Genomic DNA, 12,862 nt, shown 5'->3' with positions numbered 1-12,862 from the left:
AGAGAGAGAGAGAGAGAGAGAGAGAGAGAGAGAGAGAGAGAGAGAGAGAGAGACTGTATCATTTTAATGGAGATGGAGACAGGCAGCCACATGGCAAAAGGAGAGGGGGCTTCAGAGAAAGAGTGGAAAACCTAGGGTGCAAGGGAAACCATTCTTAACCTTTGTCCAGTGTCAGTAAAAGGAATAAAATATAAAAATAAAAGATAGTAAGTTATCCTATTCTTAGTCCTAGAAACCAGCCCTGTGATGCCATGTGCTCTTTTTCCACATGGGCAGCAAGTGTCCCAGTGAGAATGATTTCTAGGAAGGACAGGTACAGTATCTCACTGATGGAGTAATTATCCCTCTAGTCTCCTTTAGGGTAGTCTGGAAGGCCAGGCCTTTCTATCTACCCAGTACTAGAGACAGAACTTAGAACAAAGAGACCTTCACCTTTTCATGTGATAATGTGAATTCCAAAGCTGATTTTTACTGGCCTTGTGTTACTGGGGAACTGGGGATTGGAAGTGGGGTCTGAAGCTTTAGCTATCCTGAGTCTACAGTATAAAACTTCAGTCGTCACAGTACTTTCTCTGGGCCTTGCTCCAAATCAGTGGGAGCAAGCTCGAGTAGTGAAGAACCAGCCTGTTTCCATCTTTGTTTTAAAAGCCATCTTATAGTAAAGACAAACTAGGTTTAATCCTGTTTATGATTTAAACCTTTTCCTCAAGGATTGAGCTATACCCCACCTGTAACCTGTAACTACAAATGGTTCTGTTCTGTGTGCTCCAGGAATGGCAGCCATATATTTGTTTTAAAAGTTGTTTATAATAACCTACCTTTGTTTTAAAAGGCTTGTTATAGCTACCTAGCTATGACACATTGTTATGCTCGACTTGCCACCATGACTTTGTTTCAGGAGGCACTAACTTGTTATGCATATGTTCTGCTCCTGTAACCCAGCCTATTTTGCCTGCCAAATCCCCCATTTTAGAAACCCAATACACCTGAACTATAAAAATCTTGTGTCTTCCTCACTTCCAATACTGACCTCTCGAACCCGGCCTTAGAGGGAGGCTGGCTGTATACAAAAGGCTTGCTTTAATTCCTTGCTTGCTTTAACTAATTTGGCCATGATGATTTGGGTCCCTGGTGGAGGTGCAGGGGAGGGAAGGGCAGAGCTAAAGATTTCAGAGCCAAATCAAAAACTTAAGTTGCATTGCTGAAGTCGTTTCTCTTGTTGGTTTGCACACCACAGGCAAAGTGCCTCAGCAGAGAGCTGGAGTGCCAGAAGAGGCTGTCTGAGAGGGTTACCCTTAACCTCCTCACTCAGCTTGCTCCCTCTTGGTTAGCATCATTGTTTAGTTAGGACAGAACAACATAATGAAAAGCTCACGAACATAAATGTGCACACACTGGATTACCAGGAAATGCGAGAGTATCTGTCTTTATCTGTAGAGAAAGGTCAGACTCCTCTGTGAGAGTGGTTTCGCCCCACCCCCTACTCCAGCCTTTAATTGCAGCAGCAGCAGCCGCAGCTGACCTTTGCTCTCACTTCCTGAGAGCCACAGCAGAGGGCTGCCTACCAGTGGTGTTCTCTGCTTCCTCCGCCTCCTGTGGATCACTCCTCTGCTTGGGAAACACAGGTACCTCTAAGTTCCTAAAGTACAAAAGTCCACTCGGGAGGCTCTGGGATAGACACCAATGTTGGAGGCAGACCTTTTCTGCAATTATAATTCTCCTTTCTCTGCTCATGTTGGGGCTTTGTTTTGGGCACTAGAGACAGAGAGAAAAGCACATGTGCTCCTTTAGCAGAAATTTAAACCGCAGAGATGCATACTGCAGAGGAAGCCAAACACCAGGGCGGAATGGCCACAGATGTTTTGGGGACTTCCCCTGGTAGTTTCCCAGTGAAATGTGGCAACATCCTGACTTAGGTATCTGTTGTCAGTGTCAAGCAGGCAGAGGTACAGCTCTGCACTGTCACCCTCAACAGCCTTAAGAGTTTACTCTGTCTTTTAGGGACCTCGCCTCAGACAGAGTCAGAGTTTGTTGCTTCCATACAGAAAAAGTTTCAGGACTAGCCAGGATGAGGAGTTGAAGATTGTATTAATGATATCGTAATATACCGTTTTGGTGGCCTAAAATTATGTCTTAGGAGATCACTTAGAACCCTTGTTTTGAAGGCTGGAGAGATGACTTGGTGCTAAAGAGCTTTTAGGAGTGCCTTTGCCGTGGACCTGAGTTTACTTGCCTTCTCTTTCTTTCAAAGGTAGGATGATGCTCACCTGCCAATCTAGCTCCAGACAATCCAGTGTCCTCTTCTGGCTTCCAGGGGTGCAGTCATGCGCAAACACACACATACACACACACACACACACACACACACACACACACACACACACACTTTTTTAATAGTTAAGGAGCATTTTTCTCTTTTATCTCTATCTCTGTAAGTAAGATTGTAGGGTGGCTCTGGAAGTGTTTTAGCTGAGCTTATGCTAGAGAAGGCAAAAGCTAGTTAGACTAGTATTGCGAGGTAATAGACAAGGGCTGTAGTACAGCCATTTACCTATAGATAGGTTTCTGGTGGAATTTCTAGGAGATTGCAGAGTTACAGCTGGGAAAGGGAAGAACCCTTAGGCAGTAGTTAATTATGCTGGAATTCTTGCTTCTCTGCTGGGAAAGGCTTCTGTCTCATCCTACTTAAAGTTCTTTTTTCATGTCCCCATAACATTCCCTGTCTGTATCCTCCCTCTGCCATTCATGAGCTCTGTGCGAATGAGTTACCATCCCCCATTGCAGCTTTCTGTGCTCTAAAGTGGGGCATGGGTAGATTCTGGTGTGGGTCCGAGAGCCTGGCACTCAGGAACTTTGGAACTTGACAAACTTATTTTACTTTGGGGACATTGTGTGGTCACAAATTGAATAATAAACGCTACCTTGTCCTCTGCCACAAGAATGAACTGAAATGCTAGTTGAGCATCCATCAACCATGCTTTCCTCTTAGAAGCAATTTCATGATGGTATTTGAAGAACACTGATGACTACCTGGGTGCAGTTGCCTCTCCAAGAATCCACTTTCCTTACAGACCTAGGAAACAGCCAGCATTAGCTCTCTCTAGTAGATTATGACAGGGACTTTTGACCTAGATCAAGACAAATGCTAAGCAGGATCCTTTATCTCATTTTAGAGATACTATCTTGTCCATCCATAGGTTGTTAGGCTTTGGCATTTGTTCTAGAATGTAAATGGCAAGAGTAGTGTGTAAGGGAGGGAAAAAGTCACAGGGTACAAAAGAGACAGCTGATGAAATTCGTAGTCAGGTGGCAGGACAGCATGTAGGTTGTGTTCGTGTGATCTTTTTGACAGTATTGACTGTGGATTTTATTTATCAAGTTTCTCTTCTATATTTTATTTATCATATATATTATATTTATAAAGTTGCTATGTTATTTATAGACATGCCTAAAGGCTAGTATGGAATGGGTATATCCAATAAAGAGAAAAAGTATTACTTATGAAATGCAAAGTAAATCTAGTCTAAAATTTTTGTTTAAAGTAATTAAAATCTCCTCTCTCTCCTCTCTCTCTCTCTCTCTCTCTCTCTCTCTCTCTCTCTCTCTCTCTGTGTGTGTGTCTGTGTGTGTGTGTTTGTGTGTGTGTGTTCAGAAAGAGATTACTTCAAAGCGCTTTGAAATTGGAGAATTTTTTGCATATATTTTTTGGAAATTGTTAGCCTAGTTAATAGTGGTGATTGTGTTGCTTTGTGCTGTTGACTCCAAATGACCATTATTTTTTAAAAAAACAAAACAATAAAAACAACAACAATGACAAACCCTATTTACTATAAATTACAAAAGAGACATGCAAGTCATATTGAGTATTCAGCAGAATGTCATCACTTGAGTTACTCTTTCCCAAACAATTCTTTGGTTAAGGACCTAAGTACAAACCTCCAAAATCTACATCAAAAAGCCCAGGGTAGTGTCATACACTTTAAAATCTCAGTGCTGTGGAGGTAGAGACAGCTAGATCCCAGGGCTCCTGCCCATCGAACCAAGCCTTCTCATCAAATCCCATGTGGTCAGATAACTTGCCTCAAAAAAAGGTCTTTGTTACCTGAGAAACGACAGCTGAGGGTTACCTCTGGGTTCCACATACAAGAACGTGTGTATACTCTCCCCTCAAACACATGCACGAGAGAGAGAGATACAGAGACACAGAGAGAGAGCTGCTGGTTAGAGAAATACTATGTAATACAACAAATCTTCCATAAATCCTGTAAGAAACCCATGTGGTCAGCTGATCTCATTTCTTCCTAGTACTCTGTGAACACGGGATGCTTTTTTAAAGTAACATCTGTTCAATCTTCCATAGCAAACTTGGGGAGCATTATTTTGGCCTAAGCATTCAATTTAGAAATGAAAAGCAAAGAGCAAAGGGATGATGTGCCCCAGGTTGCTAGACGGCGAGTCTCTTATAGTCTATTCCTGTGCCACAAATCAAACATGATTATCTTGTACTGGAAGGGGATGCTAAGAAAAGAGAGCTTTTTTTCTAATAGACATTACCTGGGGCTCTTGGTAACTTGCTTTCTCATCTTTTCTGCCTTTTGTATTTTTTTTAAAAAAAGCAAAAAACAAAACAAAAAATAAATAAATAAACCCTCTCATTTCAGCCCAGGGTACTTAATAGTATTGCATATTGTGTAACTATATGGCTCCATTGTAATTATAATTGTCTTCTTTTTCAACCCATAAGCTTTCTCTATTCCATCTAAAGCCTGCTTTTCTTTCCTTTCCACCTCCAGGACTCCACACTAGCAGAAATGCCACTGTCCTTTGTTCTTCATCTTGAACATACCCCAGGGGACAACTTTGGCGATCTGCTTTTTACTCTCAGAGTATATGCAAATTCCAGCATACTGTATAAATTTCTCACATTCTCCTCAGAAGCCTAAAGACTTCTGCATAATCTGTTCCTTAAAAGAAAATTAATTGATATTAATTAATCTTTTTCCCCTGGATGACATTTTTTTCTTGATCTCTATGTTGGTAATATATCATTCAGTGTTCTTAATAACAGCTTGTGATCCCGCCACTTATTCAGTGGAGTTATTAAGTGCCCAAAGTGTTTCTGCTCGGGATGTACCTTACAGAGAAAAATTGCAGGTCTTGCTTGCCAGTCTTTTGCAAGCTACAGCAGCCACTAAGTGTCCTGAGTTCTTTGGGACAGCTGCCCCTTTTTCTTTCTTCTTGGTTGACAGTAATTGTGAATTCACCATGGCTTGGTCCAAGAAATATTTGTCAAAACAAGCACAAGGATGTTGAGGGTGTTTTGTTTTGCTGGTGTTACTTTTGGTCTCAAAGAGTAGTCACTGTGCTGTGTGAAGCTCAGCTACAAAGGCTGTTCTGGCTAGAGACTGCTCTGGTAGAGAATGTTGCAGGTCATTAACTAACGCTGTAGTGCATAAGACTCTCAGTGGGAAGAGATGCCACCACAAAGGAACAATCCATCATCAGCCTCCCAAAGATCAGCCAGGAGCTTTTGACACCAGCAAGCTTGGAAAACTCCTGGATTCATTATTTCCCACCTCTTCTAGTCTCTCCTTTACCAGCACTCTTGTATGCATCTTGGATGCTCAGAGTACTACATCCTTGAAGATGTGGTCATGATGAGAACTTGATCATTTTCACCCAGATTGGAGAAGCTGCAGCATCATTCTCTAAGATGCCCTTCTCTTTCTCTCCAATATAGTTTTCCCTGAAACCTCCTTGGGTTTATTATAACTTAGACCCATCTTCATGTTGGACAATTCCCACATCTTTATTTCTATTGGTTTCCCATCCAGTGCTTGTAGCATTGCTTCCAAAACTCACTTGACCCTTGAGATTGCCTAGGGAGCTTCACAGATTCCAGGCACCTGTGTCTCACCAGCTGACTATGATGTAATTGATGAAAGGCATACAAGCAACACTGAAAATGTCCTAAAATCAGTTGAGGTGATGACTATACAAGTGTGTAAGTATATTAAAATCCCTTGAATTCATGCATGCTCCTGATCTGATAATATGCCAATTATATGTCAATAAGGTGTTGCATTTTAAGACACATAGGCTGAGCCTGATGCCGTATGCCTATATCTCATAGGAGGCTGAGGCAGAGGAACGAAATTTCTCACCCAACTTGGGCTTCATGATATCAGATGAACAATCAAAACTTCCCAAAGAACTAAATTGGAAAGCATCTCAACCAGGCAAATAGAGACACTGGGAGCTAGAAACCAACTTTAATCTTCCAACAGTAAGACAGTCCTACAGGTTTATTATGTCATAGACATGCTCTTGGAAAAGTACCCTGCCTTTTCCCCTCCCCTCTCCCCCTATTTACCTTTATCTTTTGATTTCTCACTCCCTCTCTCTTTCTCTTCCCTTCTTCCCCTTCCTCCCTCCCTCTCTCTATTGGAAGCAGAGTTGGAGTTTATTAAACAACTGTTTTAATACAGGTATAAACATGAGCATTAAGATAGCTAGATGATAGATAGATAGATAGATAGATAGATAGATGATAGATATTTAAAAGGAAGAAAGGAAGGAAAGAAGAAAGAAAGAAAGAAAGAAAGGAAGAAAGAAAGAAAGAAAGAAAGAAAGAAAGAAAGAAAGAAAGACCCCAGAGAATAGTGGGCAGGGCTTCTTAAGACCAACTATCACAGGATTTTCCTTCTGTCTTCCAAGAGAGTCTCATCATGGCATATTAGGTAAACAGTGAATTTAATTTGTAAAATAATTGGCCTTGGAATAAAATTCTCCTTTGGGAATAAAATTCCGGTTTTAGAATGCTGGAAGGAACTGGATTAGTTTTCTTAGGTGACCATGATGTTCCCAGAAGCACATAGAAAGAGAGAAATGCTGGTGCCAACATTATAAATTCTGAGGCAACTAACTGTTCTATATCCAGAAACCTAAAAATAAAATTCTATTTAAAAAAATATTGCCTGGAATTCTACCTTGCCCTTTGTCAAATTTCTGCTGAATTTGGTAGGAAATGTATACAAAAATAGTTCAGCTATAATAGGAGACACATTTGGGTTTCAGCTCCAGAATAGGGAGGAAGTGATGTTGGGGAAGACCTGGCTTTACCTGCCATGGGAGATACAGAGAGGAACAGATGTTTGAAAGGAGAGAATGGATCTCTGTCATGAGAAGTTTTCTAAAAGTGTTCTCAAGGTGATTAGAGTGGCATGGTTACTCTTCCAAGGATGCTTCATCCAATGTGTAGAGACGGTGGCTGCTGAGTTCAAAAGAGCTTCTCTTTCTATGAATGAAGACCAAGGTCAAAAGGAAGGTCTCAGCTTACAGCTGAGGAAGAACTCTTTAGAAGTGGCTCTTCTAGAGACTTAAGTTGGCTTCCAGGGACAAGTCTTTTAGTTCTCTTTGCTTCAGGAGTTAGGTACTTTTTAAGGGTTGAGAAGTCTGACAGTGTTCTTCCTGTACTTCCCATCTTTGACTACATATCTTGGAAACCCAAGGTTCTGATTTTTAAACCAGGAACTTTCTGAACTTGTCATAGAACTTCAGCTACTGTTCATTTTGTTTTAAAATTAGCATTACCTTCCTTCTTTCTTACATCAATGCTATATGGCTCTGATACTTTTCTTATTAGGGAAAAGTAAGTAAGAATTTGATGGCAAGGAAGAGAGAAGTAGGAACGAGGCATTATGTTATTATCCATCAGCTCAGAGGGATGTGTGATTTACAGACTCTTTCATTTTTCAAATGGGATCAGAGCAAGTCCAGGTGGACTATGGGGCCTAGAAGTTGCTTTGTTCTTTGGGCTTCCCCCCCCCCCATTTCCAAACTGCTACTCCACAATTCTACCAGTTAGTAAGTGATACTGGTTTTTCCGTAATGTGACCTTATTTTACTCTGCTTACTCCTTATTCACCCAATCCAGTCCTTTCCATTCGTCTCTGCCTCCTCTCTGCACTCTCTTGGCTAGTATTTCTTACAACGTTTCTTGGCTATCTGGTTCATTCTCTTTGCAGTATGGAGAGTCTTCTTCCCTAAAATTTCATATAACCTCTTACCTAACGCCCTCTCAAAAGATCCCATTTCTATACAAACGATGTTTAAATGATGTAGCCTCTTATTTCTGTGTACTTTATTCCCAGTTTAGCTTGGACAAAGCTAAACTTTGTTCTTTAAGGAATCTAGAAGGGCCTCTCCTTAAAGCAACTCTTTCCCTTGCTTCTCACAATTCTCAAACTGTGAAGCAAACATAAGAATGAATGGTTCCCTTAGCCAAGATCACTAGCTTACCAACGTCTTAACCCCACAAAGACCTAACAAAGAAAGAGAATTTCAGACCAATCTCCCTTATGAACATCGATGCAAAAATACTCAATAAAATTCTAGCAAACCAAATCCAAGACCACATCAAAACAATCATCCACCATGATCAAGTAGGTTTTATCCCAGGAATGCAGGGATGGTTCAATATTCGGAAATCCATCAATGTAATCCACTATATAAACAAACTTAAAGAAAAAAACCACATGATCATCTCACTAGATGCTGAGAAAGCATTTGACAAAATTCAACATCCCTTCATGATAAAAGTCTTGGAAAGATCAGGAATTCAAGGTCCATACCTAAACATAGTAAAAGCAATTTACAGCAAAACAGTAGGCAACATCAAACTAAATGGAGAGAAACTTGAAGCAATTCCACTAAGATCAGGGACTAGACAAGGCTGCCCACTCTCCCCCTACCTATTCAGTATAGTACTGGAAGTCCTAGCCAGAGCAATTAGACAACAAAAAGAAGTCAAAGGAATACAAATAGGAAAGGAAGAAGTCAAAATATCACTATTTGCAGATGATATGATAGTATACTTAAGTGACCCCCAAACTTCCACCAGAGAACTCCTAAACCTGATAAACACCTTCAGCAACGTGGCTGGTTATAAAGTCAACTCAAACAAATCAGTAGCCTTCCTCTACTTGAAAGATAAACAGACTGAAAAAGAAATTGGGGAAATGACACCCTTCACAATAGTCGCAAATAATATAAAATACCTTGGTGTGAATCTAACCAAGCAAGTGAAAGACTTGTATGACAAGAACTTCAAGTCCCTGAAGAAAGAAATCGAAGAAGATCTCAGAAGATGGAAAGATCTCCCATGCTCATGGATTGGCAGGATTAATATAATAAAAATGGCCATCTTGCCAAAAGCAATCTACAGATTCAATGCAATTCCCATTAAAATCCCAACTCAATTCTTCACAGAGTTAGAAAAGGAAATTCTCAAATTCATTTCGAATAACAAAAAACCTAGGATAGCGAAAACTATTCTCAATAGTAAAAGAACTTCTGGAAGAATTACCATCTCTGACCTCAAGCTGTACTACAGAACAATAGTGATAAAAACTACTTGGTATTGGTACAGAGACAGGCAGGAAAATCAATGGAATAGAATTGAAAACCAAGAAATGAACCCACACTCCTATGGTCACTTGATCTTTGACAAAGGAGCTAAAACTGTCCAGTGGAAAAAGGACAGCATTTTCAACAAATAGTGCTGGTTCAACTGGAGGACAACATGTAGAAGAATGAAAATTGATCCATTCTTATCTCCTTGTACAAAGCTTAAGTCTAAGTGGATAAAGGACCTCCACATAAAACCAGATACACTGAAACTAATAGAAGTGAAGGTGGGAAAGAGCCTCGAATATGTGGGCACAGGGGAAAAGTTCCTGAACAGAACACCAATGGCATATGCTCTAAGAACAAGAATTGACAAATGGGACTTCATAAAATTGCAAAGTTTCTGTAAGGCAAAGGACACTGTCAATAGGACAAAATGACAACCAACAAATTGGGAAAAGATCTTTACCAATCCTACATCTGATAGAGGGCTAATATCCAATATATGCAAAGAACTCAAGAAATTAGACACCAGACAACCAAATAACCCTATTAAAAAATGGGGTATAGAGCTTAGCAAAGAATTCTCAACTGAGGAAACTGGAAGCACCTAAAGAAATGTTCATCATCCTTAGTCGTCAGGGAAATGCAAATCAAAACAACCCTGAGATTCCGTCTCACACCAGTCAGAATGGCTAAGATTAAAAACTCAGGTGATAGTAGATGCTGACAAAAGTGTGGAGAAAGAGGAACACTCCTCCATTGTTGGTGGGACTGCAAGTTGGTGCAACCACTTTGGAAATCAGTCTGGTGGTTCCTCATAAAATTGGACATAGCATTACCTGAGGATTCAGCTATACCACTCCTAGGCATATACCCAGAAGATGCTCGAACATATAACAAGGACATATGCTCAATTATGTTCATAGCAGCCTTATTTATAATAGCCAGGAGCTGGAAAGAACCCAGATGTCCTTCAACTGAGGAATGGATTAAAAAAAATGTGGTACATTTACACAATGGAGTATTACTCAGCTATTAAAAACAATGAATTTGAGAATTTCCTAGGTAAATGGATGGAACTAGAAATTATCATCCTGAGTGAGGTAAGTCAATCACAAAAGAACACACATGGTATTCACTTACTGATTATTGGATAATAGCCCATAACCTTGAAATGCCCAAGATTCAACTCACAGGCCACATGAAGCTCATGAAGAAGGAAGACCAAGTTGGGGTAATTCGGTCCTTCTTAGAAGGAGCAACAAAATACTCAAGGGAGCAAATATGGAGACAAAGTGAGGGACAGAAACTGAAGGAGGGGCTGTCTGAAGACCATTCCACCTGAGTATCCATCCCATGTGCAGTCCCCAAAGGTAGATGCTGATGTGGAAGTCAGGAAGTGCATGCTGATAAGAGCCTGATATGGATGTCTCCTCAGAGGTCTTCAAGAGTCTGACATATTCAGAGGCAGATGCTCACAACTAGTCATTGAACTGATAATGGGGTTCTCAATGGAGGAGTTTGAGTGAAGACTGAAGAAGCTGAAAGGATTTGCGGCACCATGAGGAGAGGAACAATACTAACCAACCACAACTCCCAGTGTCTAAACCACCAGCCTGGGAGCACTTAGGGAGGGATCCATGGCTTCAGCTGTATAAGTAGCGAAGGGCCCTGCTTGGCATAGGTGGGAGAAGAGATCCTTGGCATCATGAAGGCTGGACGCCCCAGGGGGTGGGAATTTGAGGGTGGAGAGGTGGGAGTTGTGGGGGGGTAGGTAGGGGTACATCCGCAGAGAAGCAGGAGGAGGGGTGAGGGGATAGGAGGTTCCTGGGTGGGTGGGGGATGGGGTAAGGGGACAACATATGAAATATAAATAAAGCATCCAATAAAAAAAATAAATAAATGCTTTCCCTAAGAGTCAAGTTTCTCCAGATTCTGATCAAGTAAGTGTGGGGTGTTGAAAATTTATATTCTTCTCATCTGTGTGGTAAGAGGGCTTTGTCTAGTATTGAGCTCTCTTACTCAGCAAACTATCTTATCCTTTTAACTGATGTGGTAGGTGACTCTTGAAACCTAGGAATGGGAGAACAGGCTACCCTGACTAAAGACTAGCCTGCATGGCTTGCTTCCTAACTAGCTGTGGTTTCAAGCAAGATTCTCATTGGCTAAGGAGCGTACCTTGGCCGTCTAATCTCTAGCACCGCCCACTGTCTCCATGTCATGCTCAAGAACATTATACCATCATATTATTGACCCAGACTGACTACCTGTCTGAACATTGTCTTTTCCAGCTTGTTTCCCTTTTTGTTTTGGATCAGAGAATGGAGGCTAATTATCTCAGGTTTTCTCTTCTTCACTGTGAAGGACAATATTTAGAACAGAGAGTTATGCAGTACCAGGGCGTAGTTATTGCAAGTGGGGCTGGTTTTCTTCATTGTGTAACCAGCACCTGACAAAAGGCTGGTTTATGGTAGTGTTAAGTAATGAATGAGCACCTGAACTAAACACATAAATAAAAGTGCTTGACTAAACACGAGTTCATCAGTTTTTAGTAATCAACTGGTTGATCTTACTATATCTCCAGATAATTGGAATGACTTTTCTACTTTTCTGTATATTTAAAAGAATTATTTTTCAGATTCATGCATTCTAGGCAATAAGAAGTAGAATATGTTTGATATTAGTCATCAATAGCAGTCCTTTTAATAGCAGTAGTCTTTCCCCTTAGTTAGAGGCTGGTAATGATGGCACCATTTGGTCAGCATTGTGCACTGACATACCCAAGAAGCAGAGCTGGCATTATTGCAAAAGAGCAAGCCACTAGCCTGTCTGGCTTCAGTCTCATTTTTCTTCAAATGGTATCAGAACCACAAATTTTAGTCCCTGAGCTGTCTTTTTAACTCACTATGGATAATGGCCTGGATTCTTTAGTTCATTTCTTCCAGCAGAATAGGACTATTCACCTGTACTCTGTCCAGATGGCTATTGTAGATTTGGTCATTTCAACACTCTTGATAGAAGGTGACTTTTTTTTCTTCTCATCTGAGGCTGCAAAAAAAAAAAATAGCTCAAGCATTCTTTGACTATCTTTTACTCTCTCAATGTCAACTTACAGTGACTGTGCTTTTGTGACTTGGCTGTAACTTCCTTAATCATGGAAGGCAAAGGGGGGGGGTGAGTAAACTACTTCTGTTGATAAGACTTTGTCTTTGAGCTTGAGAGATGATTTTTTTGGTAAGCCATTAACCATGGATTTGAACTTGATCCTCATAATGAGTTCTAGATCAGTGAGAAACCCTGTCTCAATAAGTAAGTAAGTAAATTGATAGGTGTGTGGTACCTGAGGAAAAACAAAAATTATCCTGTCTTCAATATACAACTATACACACTTTCACACACACTTTCACACACACACACACACACACACACACACACACACACACACACACAC

General features: G+C 40.7%; 1 protein-coding gene across 2 annotated transcripts in view; it reads left to right on the top strand.

The window, feature by feature from the left end:
• The window catches only part of Fhit (fragile histidine triad), a 1,358,514-nt gene that overhangs the window by 633,165 nt on the left and 712,487 nt on the right, over positions 1-12,862 (top strand). The window contains exon 1 of one of the 2 annotated variants that reach the window (XM_028787200.1): positions 1,524-1,625. The exons of the other annotated variant lie outside the window; for it this stretch is intronic. The gene's annotated coding sequence lies outside the window, so the exon portion shown is untranslated. Of the gene's footprint in view, positions 1-1,523; positions 1,626-12,862 lie in introns of those variants that run through there. 2 annotated transcript variants of the gene reach the window in all.

Source organism: Grammomys surdaster, unplaced genomic scaffold, assembly GCF_004785775.1.
Source record: "Grammomys surdaster isolate TR1022 unplaced genomic scaffold, NIH_TR_1.0 125614, whole genome shotgun sequence".
NCBI lineage: Eukaryota > Metazoa > Chordata > Mammalia > Rodentia > Muridae > Grammomys > Grammomys surdaster.
The sequence above is the reverse complement of the archived record's forward strand: the minus strand, read 5'-3'. Positions and strand labels throughout refer to the sequence as shown.